The 23,764-nt window shown below is 34.7% G+C and overlaps 1 protein-coding gene across 5 annotated transcripts in view; it reads right to left on the bottom strand.

The window, feature by feature from the left end:
* The window catches only part of LOC131800479 (anion exchange protein 3-like), a 139,067-nt gene that overhangs the window by 73,892 nt on the left and 41,411 nt on the right, over positions 1 to 23,764 (bottom strand). Inside the window, exon 1 of one of the 5 annotated variants that reach the window (XM_059129740.1) lies at positions 2,882 to 3,359. The exons of 3 other annotated variants lie outside the window; for them this stretch is intronic. The gene's annotated coding sequence lies outside the window, so the exon portion shown is untranslated. Of the gene's footprint in view, positions 1 to 2,881; positions 3,360 to 23,764 lie in introns of those variants that run through there. One more of the 5 variants, XM_059129746.1, reaches the window with a different exon arrangement.

Genomic DNA, 23,764 nt, shown 5'->3' with positions numbered 1-23,764 from the left:
CGATTGGTCTATACTTGTGACCTGTAGAACAACAGCAAAATCCTGAAAATTGTCCATTTTTGGTCCATTTTATCCCACAAATTTCCAAAATTTCCCAAAAAAAAATAGGCTCTCTTCAGACCAAACTCAAGTTTAGCCAGGATCGGACCATTCCTGCGACCTGTAGAGTGATTACATATTAACATAGACAGACAGATGGACACACATAGATAGGGGCTATACGAAGACGAGAACTTCCATACGAATTTTTTTCCAATGGCTTTTACCCAAATCAATCTTTGAATACGATATTTGAAACAATTTTTGTCAATAATTTTGCTAAAATCATTTAAATGCCGAATACAGGGACGTATCGTTATATGGGGGCTATCCGAAAACGTTGATCGGCATAACCCATTTACGAACTTAAGGTGCCTACTGGCAAAATACACACGTGTGCAAAATTTTAGCCATCTATCTCAATTCGATCGAAAGATAGTGCGATTACAACAGTCAGACAGTCGAGCATCGTTAAATCTACTTAGATTTTACGCTGATGCAGAATATTCATTATAGGGTATATCTGGAGTATTTCAAGGTGTAACAAACAGAATGACAAAACTAATATAAACTCCATAGAATTGTGGAAGGTATAACAAAAATTGGTTGAAAATTATGAAAATATAATGCTTGAAACGTAAAATTTGTTACTAGGGCCTGGACATATGAACACATTTCAAAAATGTTTACTATATTTATACGAAAAGTACTAAATAGTACTAAATTTTGTATTGGGTGAAGGAATAGAGCTGAAATCGTGAAATTTGATATATATGTCACTGTTCGAGTCTGTGGTTAAGATATGGATGTAGTTTTGAAAATGTGTACTACATTTGTATGAATAGTACTAAATAGTACTAAATTTGATATTGATGTCACTTTCATACAGACGTCACTGTTAAGGGCCGAGTCTAAGATATGGATGTGGTTTTGGAAATGTGTACTATAATTATACGAAAAGTACTAAATTTGGTATTGGGTGAAGGGATGAGCTGGAATCCCAAAATTTTTAATTGAGGTCTATTGGTATTTGGTCTTGAGATTTGGTGGTAGTGTTGCAAGTGTGTACAATAATTGTTCGAAAAGTACTAAGTAGTACCAATATAGGATCACTATTTGGATCTAGGATGGATTCGGCGAAGGCATAGAGCTGAAATATTGTATTGAGGTCACTGTAGGTTTCTAGGATTTTCATATGGAGACTTTGAAATAGTTCCGGACTGTAAAAATGGATGTGGGTCCATTGTCCTTCTCGGTGATTTTTTAAATAAAAGGTGTAAAAGTTAAACATTTTCCTATTTTTCTTTCCGAAAAAGGAAAACTTGAATAATACAAGGTGGCGCAAAAGTAATCCTTCTATCAGAAAATGCTATAAATTTTACGATTGGCCCCTAATGTCTTAATTATAGCCAAACCAGTAAAGAAAGTCTTAAAGTCGGGCGGGGCCGGCTGCGGAGGACAAAAATAACAAATCGGATGAACAATATATATGGGAGCTATAGCTATATCTGAACCGATTTCGATCAAATTTGGCATACTTATTTTCAGATCCAATCTGATTGTACGTGCAAAATTTCATACTATTCGGACAGATATTACACGTTTGGTGCACAATAAAAGGCAAATCGGACGAAGATATATATGGGAGCTATATCTAAATTTTGACCGATTATCTCCAATTTCAATAGGGTTCGTCCTTGGGCCAAACAAATGATTTGTGCAAAATTTCATCTGGATAGGGCAATAAATGCGAACTGTACTTTGTTTACAAAAATACATGGACAGACGGACGGACGGACATGCATAAATCGACTCAGAATGTGATTCTATGCAGATCATCAAAAGGAACTATGGGTCTAACTCGTTTCCTTTTGCCTGTTACAAACAAATGCACAAAGACATAATACCCTGACCACCTTGTGGTGTAGGGTATAAAAATATCGGAAGTTTACTTTTGCGCCATCATGTACAAAATGGCATATGTACTTGACAGACATTCCATGACATTTTGGGGGCTACACCACATTTCCCGACGGAATGAGACTTTATGTTTTATCCTGAGTTGCAATGGATACAAATCAATTTCGTTTAAAATATTGTTATAGCCCCCACATTGCGTCCAATATGAGGTGTTTTAATTTTTCTAATTTTCTACGAAATTAGATGACAATATATTTTTTGTGATTTTGTGCTTCCAAATGTCCATTTTCTGAAATGGGCGCCAATATAATATGAGCAAAGTGATTTAATCCTTGATATGGTGTATTGACTCGATCTTATACTTAAAAATTCGAAATGTATTCCCATGTGGGAGCAACAAGTAATCGTGCCGGCTTTTATTCATGTTATGAAAGAAAATGATTTGTTTGCGGGAATATATTTTCAGCAACTTCCCTGTATATGTATGCATACAATTTGAATAAAAGTTTAATTCTCACTCACGGTCGAATAATTTCTCACAATTAATATCTTTTTTATGAATTTATTGAACTTGGATGAAAATCACGTGCAATAGTTCCAACTCAAAAAATCGTTTTATTTTCACTTTTTGGCAACTGAAACACTTCAAAATGATTCATACTTATTTATTTGTGTTTATTCTTTGTAAAAATTATTTACGCCGTAGAAACTCCGAGAAGCGTTGGGGCTAAAAATTCTAGAATTTCGCCGATACTGATTGATTAATTTTTATAGAGCTGGAAATAAATCAAATGACATTTTCACACGCTAAATTTTCCATGGCTTCGATCGATTGGTTCACTGACATCGAGGACACAAATCACAACTTTGTCCTGAAACACTTTTCATAAATTATTAAATTGAATATAGAAAAGTCATTTACCGTTTAATTCAAATGCAAACAACCATTTATTGCATTGTTTTATTTGTCTACTCCTTTTCTTGATGGCCTTTAATTATTAAAGTCCTTTTTGTATTTTTTTGTTTCACTTTTTCACTTTACAGCGCCACAAGTGATTGTGTCGCACAATTTCACACCAACACGGACCGAATTGAGTCAACGCCACACTTCACGCCTTATGAATATGTATGTATAAGATAATGTATTGCGAATAACAACAAAATTGAATAAATTAAGGATAGAAGGATACACTAAGCGAAACAAAACAAAAATAACTACAACAACTACAACAGCGAAGCAAGCGGACGGCAAACAAGAAGTATCGATTATAACCGCACGAATGTTAAAATCGATATGAACTTGTTGCTAAAGAACACACGGCGATTTATGCACCATCAAGTCAGCCACACGATATAGACACCACAGCAGACAAGCGGATAGACAGACAGTAGCAGAGTTACCAAAGTAATAATCATCGTCATTGGTTGCCTGCCAGCCTGCCTGCTTGTGATATCGAAGTCGCCGACGATAAAAGACAGGCGTTGAACAACAACAACAACACCCACCAACCGAACGACCGACAAACAAACCTTACTACGGCACCTACAAAATTAAATCTCTTTTCAAACCCCGAAACCCTTTGTTGACAAACTTAAATAACCAAGCTACCGGGCTCGTCTGTGCGGTCTCGGTCTCACATTCAAGTACACACTCACACACATAATTCAAATCATTAGAAGTGCACGTTTCCTAATTCAACGACAGGAACGAACGACAATTTACTCAAATCTCCATCGCATACTTTCTCATGTGTTTGCTCGGAACGTAGTTAATCAATAAACAATGGGAGAGAGAAAGAGAATGTAATAACAAAAACCAATAAAATTGTTTATTTACATTCGCCTTGCACAGTGATTACAGAGCATTAGGTCTAAATGGCTTAGAAGTCTGGTGAGTTAGTTTTCTTTTCACAGTAGGTCGATCATAGTCCTTATCGAAAACTAGATCAAACAAAAATCGACATCTCAAAATCTCCACAACAATGTTTTTCACTAAGAGTTACTAGTTTAAGATATCGTTACTCGAAAGCCCACATTATGTGTCTGTTGTTGGCTGGTTGGTGCGAAGGGTAACTCTAGAAGGAAGTACCCGATATAATCCTAACTTGGTTCAAAATTACAGAAGTTTGAAACTGTATACTTCATATAATAGGGAGAGGCTCCTTGGTATCGGTCAAACATGGTAGTATTTATGCTAATTATGGGTTAGGTGCGAAAATGGAGAATATTAAGTCACTCCTTCCAACGTTTCCCCCACAAACGGATTTTTTCCAGCAGTAACCGTTATATTGAAACTGACTGAGTCCAATCGTATGTTCCAACATCCTTTAAATTAAGGTTGATACTAGCAAGTGCTCACAACTTCGAAAAGTCTACCTTAAAATTGTAGATTCGTTCCAACAATTCGTGTAAGGTCTTTTTAGTACTCAAAATTCACAATTTATTCAGTTTGACACTTTTTATACCCTCAGCCATATGGCTACAGGGGGTATATATCATTTGATACGGTCAAAACGTGCCTAGTCGAAATAACGGTTTTAGACCCTAGGTCTCTTTGGACCAAATCCGTTTCAGAACATTTGGAGTCGACATCACTAGTCCGTCCGTCCGTCCGTCTGTCTGGCTGGTTGGTGCGCACGATAACTCTCGAAGGGAGTATCCGATTTTGTCTAAACGTAGTACATCGTAATATTTTTGTCAAACTTAGATCGAGTTCGGAGATGGACAATATCGGTCCACTCCATCTGATACCTCCCCAACAAAAGGACGAAATTTTCAAAAACTATATTTTTTGCACAGAAAGAGAAAGGATAATCCGATTTTGCTCCAACTTTGCAGATCGTAATATATGCGTCAGTGCTAGGTCAGGTGTGAAAATGGACAATATCAATATTATATATAAAATGTGATGTATTCAAATCTCACACATGCCAATATTTATATTAACCCAAGGTCTGATGTTAAGATGGAATATATCGGTCCACTCCTTCTAGTACCTCCCCCACAGGGTCGAAATTTTCAAAAAAAAAAATATATATTTTTTGCACAGAAAGGGAAACGATAATCCGATTTTGCTCCAACTTTGCAAATCCTAATATTTGCATCAGTGCCAATTCTGGTGCGAAAATAGACAATACCGGTCCACTCCTTCTGGTACCTCCCCCACAAAGGGTCAAAACTTTAAATAATTACAACTTGACAAATTTGCTTGAAATTTTCGCACATCCCAATATTAATATTAACCCAAGGTCTGTTGTTAAGATGGAATATATCGGTCCACTCCTTCTGGTACCTCCCCCACAAATGGTCGATATTTAAAAAAAATATATTTTTTTTTTTGCACAGATAGAGAAACGACAATCCGATTTTGCCCCAACTTTACAAATCCAAATATTTGCATCAGTGCTAGGTCAGGTGTGCAATGGACAATATCGGTACACTACCTTCAGGTACCTCCGCCACAAAAGGTCGAAATTTTGAATATCCATTAAGCTCATAAAACGCAAAATTTATATCGGATTCCGTTTAGACTTGACACATTTCAATCAAGACAGGATCTGTAAAGAATGGTAGAGATCGGACCATTAATCCTGGTACCTCCCCCACAAAAGGTCAAAGTTTTGAATAACCAAACGTTTATAAAGTCCGAAATAAGTGTCAGGTTATCTTTATATTTAACACATCCTATTATTTCCACTAACAAAGGATCCGTTGTGAATATATCGGTCCACTCTTTCTGGTACCTTCCGTACAAAGGCTCAAAATTTTGAATATCCATGAAGCTCATAAAAGCGAAATTGACATCCGATTCTATTCAAGACTTGGTACATACCAAAATTTCCATTAACATATCACAGTCCAAACCAAGCACGTCGCAATATTTATATTATATTTATTTAAGTCCGATTCGAAATGGGTTAAACTTTAGGGGTAAAACACTTAAATAATCATAAGAGAAGTCAAAATATTTTTAAATAATCGAACATTGGCTGAGAGTATTCATCTGTCGGCAAAACCGACCGATACTTTTTTACTTGTTTAATCAAAACTTCATACATCGTACTACTAACAAAATCAGAATTTTATTTTATATATTATTCAAGTTTATCCATTTTCGGAAAGAATAATAGGAAAATGTTAACCTTTTCCACCAAAAAGTCTTCAAAATCGTTCATTTTGAAGTTTACCGCGGAGGATATTAGTAAAACGATTGCACAACGGACCCACATCCAATGTATATGTCCAAAAACTATTTCAATGTTTTCATATGTAAACTCTAGAAATCAACAGTAACATTAATATCACTTCTATCTCTTCACCCTATACCAAACTTAGTAACATTTAATACGCATGTCCATCTCACCATCCTAGACACCAATAGAGATCGAAAATTAGTACCATTTAGTACTTTTCAAAAATTATAGTGAACACTTGCAAAACAACCACCACATACGCAAAGAGACCTAAATATCAAATTTAGAAATCCCAGCTAAATACCAAATTAAGTACTTTTCAGTACTTTCCGTATAATTAGAGAACTCAATTGCAAAAAAGTTCAGTATCTCAATTTTCGACACTAAAAGTTATCGCAACATAAAATTTCTCGGTTTTAGCTCTATCCCTTCACCTAATACGAAATATAGTACAATTCAGTACTTTTCGTACATTTACAGGGTGAGATAAAAAACTGCAACAAAGTCAAATGCCATAATTTTTACATTTTTTTTTAACATTTTCGGAAATAGCATCAAATTTTAGAATAAGTTTAGATTTGTTCGAATTGGTCACGTTTGGCACGAATTATGGCCTTCAAACGGCCAATGAAACCGCCACACGCTGCCCGAATGTTGCTCTGCGGTATTTCGGTCCATTCCCGGCGAAGCGCTTGCTTGAGGTGATCGACACTTTGTTATTTTTTAGTGCCAACCTTGCTTTCCAAAATACTGCAGACACAATAGTCCAACGGATTGCTATCCGGAGACTTTGGTGGCCATTGTGCGCTGGAAATGAAGCGAGGAACCTCATGTTGTACCCATTCTTGGGTGGCGCGTGCTGAGTGCGATGGTGCTGAGTCTTATTGGAATGTCCAAGGTCTGCGGCCAAAATGTTTGCGTGCCAAAGGCTTTAAAACACAGTCCAGAATATTTTCGCGATAATATTCGTCACTTATTCTGATTCGACGGTCGATTAATACGAGCGGAGAGCGACCATTGGCTGCTATGGCGCCCCACACTATCGCCATGGTCGGAGCTTGAGTTTTGGTGGCCAACCGAAGGTGCACGTTTTGAGCTGACCTCTTTGGCAAGTAAACACGATCATTTCAATGGCCTTACACCGAGCTCATTTTTCAATATTTGTCGAATGGAATATTGTGATACGTTCATCTCACGAGCCATTTTTCGGACACTGTGACGCGGGCTTCGATGAAGTCGCTTCTTTACTTTTCGAATCATTTCTGCAAATGTTTCTGTAGTCTTCCGTCCACTTCCTTGATGTCGGTATTTTCGAACGATTTTGTTTATTTGATACACCAAACACGATAATGAAATTTGGAATGAGTGACGGGATTTGATTATAAAATAAAATTGACCAAATTTTATTGAAATCGGTTCAGATTTAGATATAGCTCCCATATATATTTTCGACCGATTTCGTTTAATTGATACACCAAACACGAAATGTTTGTTCGATTGCAGTGGTCTGGTCTAATAAATTTTAAAATAAGTAAATTATCTCATTTATGCCACTGTGCATTAAGTTAATGTTTATATTTTTCTCGGCGATTCCCTGCCTTTTGCTTTTCTCTCTTTCTCTTAAACAAACTCTTTCTCTCTCTCTCTCTTTCTTTGTCCAATTTCATATTTCTTTATGGAATATTTTTTGGAGTAAGTTTCAGCCATGCATGCTTACACGAATCGTGTTGCCGTTTGAAATTTTTATTTCAGCCCAAATTATTTCTAAAAACCGCCCAAAATCGACCACATCCGCCCAAACTGTAAAAAGTTGAATAATGTCGATCTAGCTATGTATGTACGTCCGTCCGTCTGTCCGTCTGTCCGTCTGTCATGTTAATTTGTAATCACTCTACAGGTCGCAATTATGACCCGATCTTCACGAAGTTTAGAATGGAGGTGGGGCTAGGGTCAGAATAGAACCCTATTTCTTTTGGAGATGATCGCATAATATTTAGGGGTTGAAATGAAAAATTTCCTGATTTTGCAGTTGCTCTACAGGTCACAATTCTAGACCAATCGAAGCGAAATTTAGCATGGGGCTAGATTTTGGGCTGGGCAGAAGCCTTCCAATTTTGATGGTCATCGGGTAATATTTAGTGGTTTAGTAAACCATAGCATTTGCGATAAATAAAAGTCAAATTTTCCATTAATCCGCAAATATTTTTACTGCCGGCGAATTCACAAATAGACGAACAGGTCAATTCTGACCGTTACGTAGATGCCGATAGTAAATATATCGGATATATATAGCGAAATATGTACAATGTTTATATACAAAGGAAGGAGATGTTAGTTAGAATACTTATATCTCAAGAATGGCTGGACCGATTTTGACAAATTTTGTCAATTCAGAATGCCCTCTTGTCATGCCAATAAGGATGTTAATTTAGATTTTGTAGTATTTTGTGACATTTTTTTATTTTTTCATATTTTTTTATCGCATGCGATTTTTTCAAATTGACTTATAATATTGAAATATTTGTTTTGTAATATTTTTTCACTTTACAACACAGGGTAAGGTTATTATTTATATACAGATTGCAATTATCGTTCGATCCTCACGAAATTTTTCACAAAGGTAGGGATAGGCTCAGAAGGGCTTAGCCTATAGTTTTCAAAGATGTCCGTAATATATTTAGGGGTTGAAATTGACCAGCAACTCAAAATTTTCCTGATTTTGCAGCCGTTATAAAGGTCCCAAATATATACCTAAGGACACGAAATCTCGCATGAAGTTAGAGCTTAGGACAGCGGGTAGAATGGACCACTACTTTTGTGTAAAAAAAATACCAACATTACTTACAGGCGATACATAATATGCGAACTTCTGGTTTTTTATGCTGATTTCGTTGACGAATATAGCCAAATATCGTAGACAAGCAAATCATATAGATGTGTCTAAATTTGGAGACACAGAGGGGCCTCTTGCTTTTGGAGATGATCGCAAAATATTTAGGGGTTTAAATGAACCAAAAACAGAAAAAAAATTCCTGATCACACAATTGAAGCCAATCGCCACGCCTGAGAAGATAGGTAAGCACAGGGAAGAATTCTGGCATTTTGGATGACCATTGGAATATATTTAGCCGTAAAATGGACAACAAAAACTAACAGCACGCCGGAGTGCATAAATATTGGGAAAATGTCCCTGGTCAAAATGCTAAGGGTAATATCTGGGCAGTGCTCCATGACATAATTTCAAAAGCGAAATCTTCCAAAATGGATTTGGACATGAGGGGGCTTCTAACATATTGTAGTGTTGTAGGGTATCACATGGTCGGCCCCACACGACTATAGCCTAATGTATTATATATATTATTAAAAACTTAACAAAAATCTGTAACGTAAATAACGATTCATCTCAATAAGAAAATATAAAATTCAGTTAGTAATAAAAAATTAAATTACGTAAAAATAAACAATGAAAAATAAATTTGTAAAAATCCGCCCAAACCACAAAATTTATCTTTTTTCCGGCCAAATTTGGACGGAAACGCCCAAAACGGCAACACTGTACACGATACGGTATGTGGTCATATTTTTCATAGCTAATAATCTCTCAGTACAGCTCGTGAATCAAGGTTATTTAGGAATTGCCGGTGGCAATAATAATAATAATATATTTTTATGTATTTATTTATCTTTCTACGACGAGTGACCCACGACTATTTACGAACTTTCAGAGAATGTGTGTATGTATGTATGCGTTTGGTGTTTGCGATGTGACGACAATAATATCAACAAAACCAGAAGCCAAGGCACACAAAGTTAGCGTCCGAAAATAGCTATTGACAGCAGATATTAAGCGATCATCTCGTGACTTTTGTTAATTGTGCGGGCGACTTCCATAGCATTTGTTGTTGTCGTGAAAAGACTTACCGATTTGAAATTGGTTTGTTTAGCGGCCCGAACATATAACAAATAACAAAAAATTCACACATTCGAAATGAAACACAAAGGGAACAACATTGTAAAGTAATCAATTTGTTAACACTTTAGTGTACAAATAAATTTCTTTTCAACGATAATTTTGTGATGTTTTTTTTTTTTTTGTTAAAAGATACATGTGCTGACGACATGCCAGGGATTTGAAATAAATTTTTGCATAAGCATTTCTTTTCACATTCGGATTACGTTTAAAACACATATGTAGGCTTGAAGCATGTTTCATTCATGATATATACGTCGTGAGATGAAAAAACTGCAACCAACTTCAGACTGCTGTCATTTCTAAGCCACTAGTACGACAGATGTTAAAATTATTCCAGTTACAGCTCATTATATTGTTTACAAGCGTACAAAAGCATTTTGTTGAGAATTTTCCAGAAAAAAAGTTATTCGTGAGCTGAACATATCGCAATATTCCATTCGGCAAATATTGAACAATGAGCTCGGGCTAAAGCCATTGAAATTACAAAAAGTGCAAGAACTTACACCGCAACAAAAAGAAAATAGACTTAAAAGAGCTAAAGACTTGCTTCGCTTGGCCGAAAACGGTGAACTGCCGAATTTGGTTTTCTCCGAGGAGAAAACATTCGTTGTCCAGCAGTTTGTAAACAGACAAAATGATCGTGTTTACTTGCCAAAGAGGTCAGCTGAAAATGTGCACCTTCGGTTGGCCACCAGAACTCAAGCGCCGACCATGGTGATGGTGTGGGCAACCATAACAGCCGCTCGTATTAATCGACCGTGGCATCCGAATAAATGCCGAATATTATCGCGAAAATATTCATTCGTGCAGCGTGTGACGGTTTCGTTGGTCGTTTGAAGGCCATAATTCGTGCAAAAGGTTACCAATTCGAACAAATCTAAACTTATTCTAAAATTTGATGCTATTTCCGACATTTTTGCTTTCATTCAATAAAATTAAAAAAAAAAAATTAAAAATTATGGCTTTTGATTTTGTTGCAGTTTTTTTCATCTCATCCTGTATTTTCAACAGATTTCGGGTTATTTGTACACCAAATAGCCAATATTTGTCCAAATTACCCGAATTTATCCGATATTGACTTTAAACTTTATCCGATATTGGCTTTAAGTCCCTCACATGAGTTATATGCACTCCACTAGAATGATAAAATAGCCAACATCAGTCCAAGTATATTAAATTTAGTGAAAATCGGTTCAGATATAGCAATAGCTCCCATATATATGTTTCATCCGATTTTGGGTTTAAGTCCCTCACATGCGTAATATATACTCCACAACATTAATCTTTGGTGCCAGATATCAGATAGAGTTCAAAAATAATTGCTTAAAATTTTATCAAGATCGATTTTGATTTAGATATTGCTCCCATATATATCATTATTCGATTACAGGTTTTTTGTGCACCAAATAGCTAATATCATCCTATATGGACTGAATTTTGGCACTTCCGACGGAGATACAAAAAAAAAAAACTGAAACAAAGTCAAAAGCCGTAATTTTTAAATTTGTTTAAATTTTATTGAATGAAAGCAAAAATGTCGGAAATAGCATCAAATTTTAAAATAAGTTCAGATTTGTTCGAAGTGCTCACCTTTGGCGCGAATTATGGTCTACTGTCTGCCGAACGAATTGAAGTAGATTGATAACATTTTGGCCAATGTTGTGTTTCATCTGCAGGACTTTTGGTTTTGAAAATATGCTATATAGTTCCACGTTTAGTTATAGCCCCCATATAGCTTTACCTCCCTATATTTCGTAATTTTTGATCGTAATGGGTATTGCAGCGTGTGACGGAAAATTGGCTATGCGGGTCCACGTCTTTGTATAGCCCCCATATAACGGTACCTCCCTATATTGGTTATTTTGCCGATTATAGCTAAATTAGTCTCCGGAATTGTTTCATATTTCGAATTTGAACTTCGTAATGGATACTACAGCCTGTGATCCCAAAATAACGGTAACGCCATATATTTTTAAGATTTTAACAGAATATTTAACGGATTCGATTTTTCATTTTATTATTTACTAGCTGGCCCGGTCCGCGTTGCCGGCCCGTAGTTTTTGTCTATTATGCATATTTGTCAAAGCATAGTTATTCAAAGATATGAATGTTATAAATGTTCACGTACTGGTCGATTAGTTTTTAATTTTTAGTCAAATGAAGAGTAATTTGGAATTTATTGTACTTTGTACAACTCATAATTGAGGGCTAATTGATTTAAGAGTTTGAGTTTATTACTTTTTACTTTTTTAAACCCATTAGCACCTCAGATTGTGCATTAGAGTCCTCAAGTCGCCCTATGTCGGTCTGTTTGTCCGCCAAAAGGTGAACTTGAGGGGGTACTATTACATGGAGAAAATTCTAAAATTTGTAGATATGTTGAAATTTTTGTGTAAGATTTTCACCCCCAATTACACATTTTTAGCCAAATTCTTTGAAATATGGTAAAATGCGAAACATCGACCTACATTGAAAACTTTCTTCACCCCTTATAATCCAAGATGACAAATAGAGGCCAAATCGAAAATATAGCAGAACAACATAGCATGTCAAACTGAAAAAAAATCACGTTATTTAAATAAGTAAAAATAGTTTTATCCACCTCATAATTGAGGTCAGACTGATTTCAGAATAGTCAAATGTTATTACTATTTTACACCCATTACCGTAATATGGGAACTAATTTTATTTGTCATTTAAATTGTAAATTGGAGACCCCATAAAGTCCATATTTTTCATCATAGTATAATTCGATGACGATTCAACAAATATTCGGCCCCGTGCTACTTTCTTATATTTGTAATTTGTTCATGTTTTCACAATTTATTTCATATAGATGTATATCCCAAATCTACGTTCCCAACCAATATTCTCTTGGGGGTTACAAATTCAATAGAATACAAATTTTTCTTTTCTGACCACACATTAGATGTGAAAGTGGACTTGGGGATACTCCAATGTGGGGACTTTACATGAATAAATTTATATGTGGCAATTATCTGTACGATGGTTCTTTACCCCAGGTTAGCATAAATACAATTTTTTAATGGTCAAGAACAATATGGGCCCTACTCCGAAAATCTTATGCGAAGAGGTTCTCTACCCCCTTAGAAACAAAGATGCCAAATAAGGGCCAAAAATAGAAGAAAGTGGCGAAGACTCCAAAAATGGCTTAAATCATACGATGGTTATTTATGATCGATATCATGACCTGCAAAGGCGATTTAAGGTATCTTAAATGTTCAGGAAAAATTTTTTGGCCCGGTCAGCGGTTCTTAAGTTATAAGCGTAGTAACTAACACAACTTTCATTTATATATATAGATTTAATTTTTTCAGAATTTCTAATTTCTTTTCAAATGGTGGAGGTTATTCAGAATTCGGCCCGGCCAAAGTTACTGTTTTTTAACTTGTTTTTTCTTTTGATTTTGTAATCAAAATGTTTTAGGACCAGAAGAATTTCACCTCGAAGTTTAGTGATTACTTGTGTTTAAATACGTACGGGTTATTTTGTGGGGCTTAAGTTTAGACTGTTAATGTTAAGACATTTGTTTGTGGTAGCCCCATGGAAGGGTATCCCCCTAATATTGGGATTTTGAAGTTTCTAACCATATTTTTCAACTGAATAGACTATATTAGACTGTTTAAAGTTTTTGATATGTTCTACGATTTTTATGCATTTGATGACAACATAAACTGGCTTGTAATGATATTACGGTAATATCGTAGATGTATTTTATTCCAACAACAATGTGGCTTAAATCAACTTAACGTTAACTTTAAAAATAGTTCACTCTATTATTGATTACCATTACTTGGTGCTTTTTTGTTTTTAATAAATTACTTTTCTCTATTTAAAGAATAATTAATCTATTTGAATTAAATCACCCACATGTCATCTGCCATTATTTTGTTGTCGAAACGAAACGATTTCGCATTATTTATAAACCTCGCAAGCCCATCAATAATGCCAATGGACATCGACAAAGGAATTTGTAGGACACTTACGAGTAATACCCATAGACAATGGTGTGTCAACATGGTTCTTAGAAAGGGCTTATATGATATATCACATAATTATTTATCGTTTCATATCATTGTTTTTGTTTTTTTTTTTTTTTTTTTTTGGTTTTCCGATACATACTCTCTGTACTTTGTCATGGGAATGTGGAAGTGTGGTTATGACGCGCATGGGGTGTGGGTAGAATATTTGTTTATTATTTATATTTATTTTGATTGCATTCAACATTATGTAATAATTGACAACGAAAATGAATTATTTTTTAAGCATTAATAATTTCACACAGTCTTGTGATAATTTATATACCCATACACGTATGATAGGCGAGAGGTATATAAATCAGTGCATTTGTTAGCTGTATGTATGTAGTGTGTCACATGTTTTGGATTTAATGCATAGTTTGTATATAAATATAATTTGTATGTAAAAGTTATATGAACAAATTAAACTTTTTTTTCGCAATAAACAAGTTAAAAAGTACCTGTAGGTACTACCGACAGATGTATATCCTCAGCCACTGTCCGTTTATTTAAATATATTTTGACTTGTGTTATGATTATCCAAACAGTTGAACCCTTTATGGTAAAGGTTCCAAAGGAGTGGACCAATGTTGTCTATTTAGTATCGGACCTAAATAAATATGATATAAGAATTGTGATAATTCTTAAAAAATATTAAAATGTGCGATATAGTCGACCGAAGTATTCCATTTTCATTTTCATCCATTTTTATCTGTATTAGATAGTATCTGTATTAGATGAACTAGGACCCATTATAATTTACAAATACCTATTTTCAGACAAATCCGTGAAAAATGTGGTAAAAATCATCAAAATACCGAATATCGGGACGTACCGTAATATGGGGGCTATACCAAAGCGTAAACCTATACAGCAATATTTCAACAAATACCAAATTTTAAACAAATCCTTGAAAAAGTGTGGCAAAAATCATCAAATATCGGGATGTACCGTTATATGGGGACCAAAACGTGGTCCGATATATTTCAATACCAACCTTCCTAGACACAATAAAAATTATTCTGCTAAATTTTGACGCTCTACGTCAAATAATGTGGGCTGTATCGTGATTTCAACAGACAGACAGACGGACAGGCAGACGGACATCGTTAAATCGTCTTAGAATTTTATGCTGATTATGAATATATATACATTATGGGGTCTACGACGAATGTTTAGGTATGTTACAAACGGAATGACAAAGTTAATATACCCTCCTTTCCAAGGTGGAGGGTATAAAAATATTGGTATGAGGAAAATTACAAGAAAATTGAACATTTAAATCCAATTTTATGTGAAATCACAAATTCCATATTCATTTCAGGTTTCTGGTTGAGAGAAATATTCAGATACAGGGGGAGATAAAAAAATTGCAACAAAGTCAAACGCAACAATTTTTACATTTTTTTAAATTTTATTGAATGAAAGCAAAAACATTTCAAAAAAAGCATCGAATTTTAGAATAAGTTTAGATTTGTTCGAATTGGTCACCTTTGGCGCGAATTATGGCCTTCAAATGGCCAATGAAACCGTCGCACGCTGCCCGAATGTTGCTCTGCGGTATTTTGGCCCATTCCCGGCGAAGCGCTTGCTTAAAGTGATCGATACTTTGGTATTTTTTAGTGCCAACCTTGCTTTCCAAAATACTCCAGACACAATAGTCCAACGGATTGGTATCCGGAGATTTTGGTGACCATTGTGTGCTAGAAATGAAGGGAGGAACCTCATTTTGTAACCATTCTTGGGTGGCGCGTGGTCTGCTGCCAAAATGTTTGCATGCCCAAGGCTTTAATACACCCTCCAGAATATTCTCGCGATAATATTCGGCATTTATTCTGATGCCACGACCGTCGGCCATCACCATGGCCGGCGCTTGAGTTCTGGTGGCCAACCGAAGGTGCACAGTTTCAGCTAACCTCTTTGCCAAGTAAACACGATCATTTTGTTTGTCTACAAACTGCTGGACAAAGAATGCTTACTCATCGGAGGAAACCAAATTCGGCAGTTCACCACTTTCGGCCAAGCGAAGCAATTCTTTACCTCTTTTCAGTATATTTTCTTTCTGTTGCTGTCTAAATTCTTGCACTTTTTGGAATTTCAATGACTTTATTAAGAGCTCATTTTTCAATATTTGCCGAATAGAATTTTGAGATATGTTCAGCTCACGAGCCATTTTTCGGCCACGGCGACGCGGGTTTCGATCAAGTCGCTTCTTTACTTTTCGAACCATTTCTGCTTATGTTGCTGTTTTCTTCCGTCCACTTCCTTGACATCGGGCTACGCTACCAGTATCACGGTAACGAACGATGGTACGAGACACAAAAGATTTATTCACATTTAAGTGCTTTGGGGCTCTAACGATAGCCACTTGTGGTTTTCCAGCCATATACCGGAAGAAATGGTCAAATATCTACCATCTTTATAACAGTTTTTGTCTTGATGGAAATATTGGGAGTACCAAGCTTGATGGAATCGGATATTAATTTCGTGTTTTGTGAGCTTCGTTGAGGGGAAGGAGTGGCGCCATATATTCCATATTCGCACCAGATCTTGTGTTAGTAGAAATAATGGGATGTGTGAAATATCAAGAGAACCTAATGCTTAGTTCGAGTTTTATGACCTTCATGGATATTCAAAATTTTGACCCTTTGTACGGGGAGGTACCAGAGGGAATGGTCCCATCTCTATCTTTCTTATAACAGATCTTGTGTTGATGAAAATATTGAGATGTACAAATTCTGAATGGATTCATTTCCCTTTTACGAGCTTCACGGCTATTCCAAATTCAGACATTTAAATATGGGATTATCGAACCACTCCTTTTGGTACCTCTATCACAAAGGGGCAAAATTTTGAATAATTATAACTTTTGTAATATGGTACACTTCTTCGGTTTAAACTTTTGATTAACAATCATTCCTATAGAATTTTATAGACATCAGTTCCGATTTAGATAGCTCCAATATATATCCGATAGAATGGATTTTGATAAAAATCGGTTCAGTCACAAATGAATCCGCCTAATTTAGCGGAAACCGATTTGCAGTAGTATATACATTCCACTCTAAACTGCTCCGAAGTCAAAATATGCATTCAAAAATGATCATAGTTGGTATGATCTTTATTAATGTTTATTTATATTGCGAATGTTTTTTAATAAATATAGTGGTGTAGGGTATCACAAAACCTTTCTTTACTGATTTTCTTTTATAGACTGGGTGTTCCCCTGTTCCCCTGTTTTCTTGATTATTTTTTTTTTTTTTAATTTTTTTAATCCAGTCGTTTTTTTTTTTTTTGTTTACTCTCTTCATCAGCTACGTAATTTGTTTCCACCCGACAAGGGGGTTTTTAATTTATTTCAACAATGGTATTTTTTATTCGCTCTTCTACAACTTTTTTCAGCTGTTCGTCCTCCCCATATAAATTACATATGTTCTCAACTTTCTGATTTAATTAATTTTTATTGAAAAAATTACATTGGATTAAGATACGATTGAAATTCAATTTGATTTTTACATTAATAAAAAACATTTCTTTCATGATTCAAAATCAATGACATCAAATTTCATTAAAAAAAGATTAGATTTCATGTGTACGAATTATCTCCGAAAGGAGCCAGGCCCACCTTTTTCTACGTACGTATTAATGTCGTATTAATTGTTCACCCAAAATATGAAAAAAATTATGAGTACTTTTCCACAATGAACTTGATCTATATACAATCTAAAAGTGACATATTTAAATATTTTTCTAGAGTACAAAGACGTTAACAAACTGAGCAATCATTCAATGTATTTACCATCAATAAGTCGGAGGTGCGAAAGATGAACAAAATTAAATATTTTTTTATTTGCAATGTCGAAATTAATTAAAATGTATATTTTTAGAAAAGCTTCAACAAGATCTTAATTTATTTGCCTCAAGTAAATAACAAAAAAAATATATATATTGACATTAATAATTATCATTGGTATGTGTCCATTAACCCATCAAATTGCAAATGTGTTATTTAGAAAGCTCAAAATATTTTTTAAGACAGAATTTAGCAAAAAGAAACTATAAATAAATGTTGCAGTTTTGGTATTCCAAAATAAAAGCTAATTTTTATTAAACGAAATTTTTCAGAAACTCGCAATTTCTTCCTTTGACACTTTCCTTAAAAAATAAGTATTAAGTAAACAATTCGACTCAGATTAGAAACGTATAAAATTAACAGACAAAAAGTTAAAAAATATCAGTCGGTTCTGCTGACAGATGTAGACAGAAGTATTCCCTCTTAATCTAAATCAGATAAAACCAGTAAAGAAAGTCCTAAAGTCGGGCGGGGCCGACTTTATGATACCCTACACCACTTTGCTAATTTTGTAGAGCTCCACATAACAATTCAAAGATTTTATGGGAGAATTTAATCATACACGCTATGATTATAATTGTAATTTAAAGTTCAAAGGACTAAATATGCCGATGCATTTGTATCAGATAAACATATATATGGGAGCTATATCCAAATCGGAACCGATCTCGATAAAATTTGGCAAAGATATTTCTGAGCTGTATTTGATATATTTCCCTGAATATCGTCGTTACGGAGTGCATATTTCTGCTGTGGGTAACAAATACAACAAATCGGATGAACAATATATATGAGAGCTATAGCTATATCCGAACCGATCTTCACCAAATTTGACATACTAGCTTCTAGACTCAATTCGGTTGCATGTGCCAAATTCCATCGAATCTGGGCAAATATTAGACGTTTGGTGTACAATAAAAGGTAAATCGGACGAATTTATATATGGAAGCTATATCCAAATCTGAACCGATCTCGATAAAATTTAGCAAAGGTATTTCTGAGCTGCATTTGATATATTTCCCCAAATATTGTTGTTACAGAGTGCATCTTGCGGCTGCGGAGGACAAAAATAACAAATGGGATGAACAATGCACCAAACGTGTAATATCAGTCCGAATAGTATGGGATTTGCAAGTACGATCAGATTGGACCTGAAAGTAAGTATGCCAAATTTGATCGAAATCTGAACCGATTTCGATCAAATTTGGCATACTTACTTTCAGGTCCAATCTGATCGTACTTGCAAATCCCATACTATTCGGACTGATATTACACGTTTGGTGCACAATAAAAGGCAAATCGGACGAAGATATATATGGGAGCTATATCTAAATTTTGACCGATTATCTCCAATTTCAATAGGGTTCGTCCTTGGGTCAAACAAATGATTTGTGCAAAATTCCATACTATTCGGACTGATGTTACACGTTTGGTGCACAATAAAAGGCAAATCGGACGAAGATATATAAGGGAGCTATATCTAAATTTTGACCGATTATCTCAAATTTCAATAGGGTTCGTCCTTGGGCCGAACAAATGATCTGTGAAAAATTTCATCTGGATCGGGCAATAAATGCGACCTGTACTTTGTTTACAAAAATACATGGACAAACGGACGGACGGACAGATGGACGGACGGACGGACGGACGGACATGCATAAATCGACTCAGAATGTGATTCTATGCAGATCATCAAAAGGAACTATGGGTCTATGGGTTTCCTTTTGCCTGTTACAAACAAATGCACAAAGACATAATACCCTGACCACCTTGTGGTGTAGGGTATAAATATTGGTATAGGCAAAATTACAAAATCGAATATTTATATCCAATTTTATGCGAAATCATAAATTCCATATTCATCCCAGGTTTTTGGTTGAGAGAAATTGTTAGATATAACAAGTTGTAAGGAATCGCTAACTTGTTTCACAAGTTATACGGATAAAAGTATTGAAATTTGTGACCCTTTATGGGTGAGACACCAGAAATGGTTCTCAGATATATATCATCTTCACAACAGATCCCGTGTTAGCAAAAATATTTGAGTGTGTGTGAAATTTGAAGAGAGTTGATTGCTTATTCCGCTATCTTTGAGCGTTTTGTTTTTCAAAATCTTAAACCCTATGTGGGGGAGGTACCAGAAGAAATGGTCCGATCTCCACCATTTTCATAACATACCTTTCGTACGTGGAAATATTGAGATGTGCCACGTCAGAATGGAATCGGATTTTAATTTCGCATTTTAAGAGCTTCATGGATATTCAAAATCTTGACCCTTAGAAGGAATGGACCGATATTGTCAGGTTTAGCACTTGACGTAGCATTGCTAGAAATATTAGGATTTACAAAGTTGGAGCAAAATCGTATCATCCTATCTTTTTCTGGGCAAGAACTGTTTTTTAAATATCGTTTTTTTTGTGGGGGAGGTCCAAAAATGAGTGGACCGATGTTGCCCATCTCCGAACTCGATCTAAGTCTGATAATAATATAACGATGTACCAAGTTTGGACCAGCACCAGCCAGACAGACCAAATGTCTTGAAACGGATTTGGTCTAAAATGACCTAGGTTCTAAAACCGTTATTTCGATGAGGCACGTATCCTCTAATAATATATATCCTCTCTTGCCATATGGCTGAGGGTATAAAAACGTAAACATATATTTTCCACTTTTTATACAGACATTTCGAATTAAACAATCTTTAAACGTATTATACCTATATTTAAAGTAAATTTTGAGAATAATTTTTACAAAAAATAAAGCAAACATTTTCTTGATATGTGATGGAAATACAGGTTTTTTCATTCATTTGGCAAATTTATTTCTGAGTTGTATTTATACCCTACACCACAAGGTGGTCAGGGTATTATGTCTTTGTGCATTTGTTTGTAACAGGCAAAAGGAAACGAGATAGACCCATAGTTCCTTCTGATGATCTGCATAGAATCATATTCGGAGTCGCTTTATGCATGTCCGTCCATCCGTCTGTCCGTCCAGTTCGCATTTATTGCCCGATACAGATGAAATTTTGCAAAAATCATTTATTTGGCCCAAGGACGAACCCTATTGAAATTGGAGATAATCGGTCAAAATTTAGATGTAGCTCCCATATATATCTTCGTCCGACTTGCTTTTTTTGTGCACCAAACGTGTAATATCAGCCCGAATAGCATGAAATTTTGCATATACAACTAAATTAGGCCTGAAAAAAAGTATGCGAGATTTTATCGAGATCGGTTCAGATTTGGATATAGCTCCCATATAAAACTTTGACCGATTTACGTTTTATTGTGCACCAAACGTCTAATATTTGTCCAAATGGGATGGAATTTGGCACTTACGACCGAATTGAGTCTAGAAGTTAGTATGTCAAATTTGGTGAAGATCGGTTCAGATATAGTTATAGCTCCCATACATACTGTTCATCCGATTTGTTATATGTGTTACCCACAGCCGTAAAATGCACTCCGTAACAACGATATTTAGGGAAATATATCAAATATAGCTCAGAAATATCATTGCCAAATTGGGCAATACAAGTCCGAATTTATAAGATACAATTGCTTCGGCATATATAGTCCTTTGAACTTTAAATTATAATTATAATTATATATATAATTATATATATAATTATAATTATAATTATAATTGTAATTATAATTATAATTATAATTATAATTATAATTATAATTATAATTATAATTATAATTATAATTATAATTATAATAATTATAATTATAATTATAATTATAATTATAATTATAATTATAATTATAATTATAATTATAATTATAATTATAATTATAATTATAATTATATTGTTGTTGCAAAATGGTCAGGCTTATCCCTTTTATTGTTGTTTTTTATAAAAACAACGTTTGTTTATTAGTGGAGAACGATGGTAATGTTTACCAGGGGGTAAGGCAGGGAATACCTAGGTTTCGGAAAGAGCCACCAGTCCTCATCAGTTCCCTTGTTTTTTGTCTGGGATATTCTCCCCAGAAGTTATTTTAAAAATAACTTCTATGACTCTTTCCGAAACCTAGGTATTCCCTGCCTTACCCCCTGGTAAACATTACCATCGTTTTCCACTAATAAACAAACGTTGTTTTTATAAAAAACAACAATAAAAGGGATAAGCCTGACCATTTTGCAACAACAAAATACTACGGTATCCCGAACAAACAAGCCACACTGTTCTATTATCTATATCTATAAAAGAGGAAAATGTTTGTATGTTTGTTTGTTTGTTTGTAATTTATGGACTCGAAAACCGCTGAATAGATTTTCCTGAAAATTTCCATATATACTGCAACATCGCCTGAAAGTAACATAGGCTATATACATTTTTGAATTTCCACTTGGAACTGGAGATATAGCATCAGAATCGGAGATACCTCCCAAAAATTTAGATTTTTTATGCACATATCTATTGATTGGTTGAAGATACTGTCTCCAAACTTGGAATACGTAACGGAATTTGGAACAAAAATAAGTTTGCCAAATTATATTGTAATCGGTTCAGATTTGGATATAGCTCCCATATATATTTTCGACCGATTTCGTTTATTTGATGCCTCAAACACAATATGAACGTTCGATTCCTATGAAATTTGGAATGTGTGACGGGATTTAATCCGAAATTAAATTTGTCAAATTATATTGAAATCGGTTCAGATTTGGATATAGCTCCCATATATATTTTCGGCCGATTTCAAGCATTTGATGCACCAAACACGCTATGTATCCCCAATTTCAATGAAATTTGAAACGTGTGATAGACTTTATCTAAAAAATTGATTTCCCAAATTATATTGAAATCGGTTCAGATTTGGATATAGCTCCCATATACATTTTCGGCCGATTTCATGTATTTGGTGGACCAAACACGACATGTATTTCCAATTGTAATGAAATTTAAAATAAGTAACGGAATTGGGAGCCAAAATGAATTAGTCAAATTAAATTGAAATCGGTTTAGATTTGGATATAGCTCCCATATATATTTTCGACCGATTTCATGTATTTGATGCACCAAACACGCTATGTATCTCTAATTTCAATGAAATTTGGAATGTGTAGCGGAAATTAAAACAAATATACATTTGTCAAATTATATTAAAATCGGTTCCGATTTGGATATAGCTCTCATATATATTTTCGACCGATTTCATGTATTTTATGCACCATACACGATATGTATGTTGGATTTCAAAGAAATTTGGAATATGTATCGGGATTTTGATTAGAAAATAAATTAGTCAAATTATATTAAAATCGGTTCAGATTTGGATATAGCTCCCATATATATTTTCCGCCGATTTTACATATTTCGGCATGAGTGGCTAAATTTGGTACAAAAATAAATTTGACAAATTATATTCAAATACGCTCAGATTTGATTATAGCTCCCATATATATACTCAGCGGATTTCACATATTTGATGCACCCGAAGCGAGAGAGACAAAATCTGGCACCAGAAAAAATTGCCAAATTATATTAAAATCAGTTGAGATTTGGATATAGCTAACATATATATTTCGACCGATTTCATACATGTTATGCACCAAACATGATATATATGACCGATACCAATGAAATTCAAAATGTGTGGCGTAATTTGGTTACAATAATAAATGTGACAAATTAATTGGAAATTAGTTAAGATTTGGATATAGCCCCCATATATATATTATCGGCCGATTTCACATATTTGACGCACCAATTTCAATGAAATATGAAAGG

This window comes from Musca domestica, unplaced genomic scaffold (assembly GCF_030504385.1).
Source record: "Musca domestica strain aabys unplaced genomic scaffold, Musca_domestica.polishedcontigs.V.1.1 66, whole genome shotgun sequence".
Classification (NCBI taxonomy): Eukaryota; Metazoa; Arthropoda; class Insecta; order Diptera; family Muscidae; genus Musca; species Musca domestica.
This window is presented reverse-complemented; position numbering and strand designations above follow the sequence as displayed.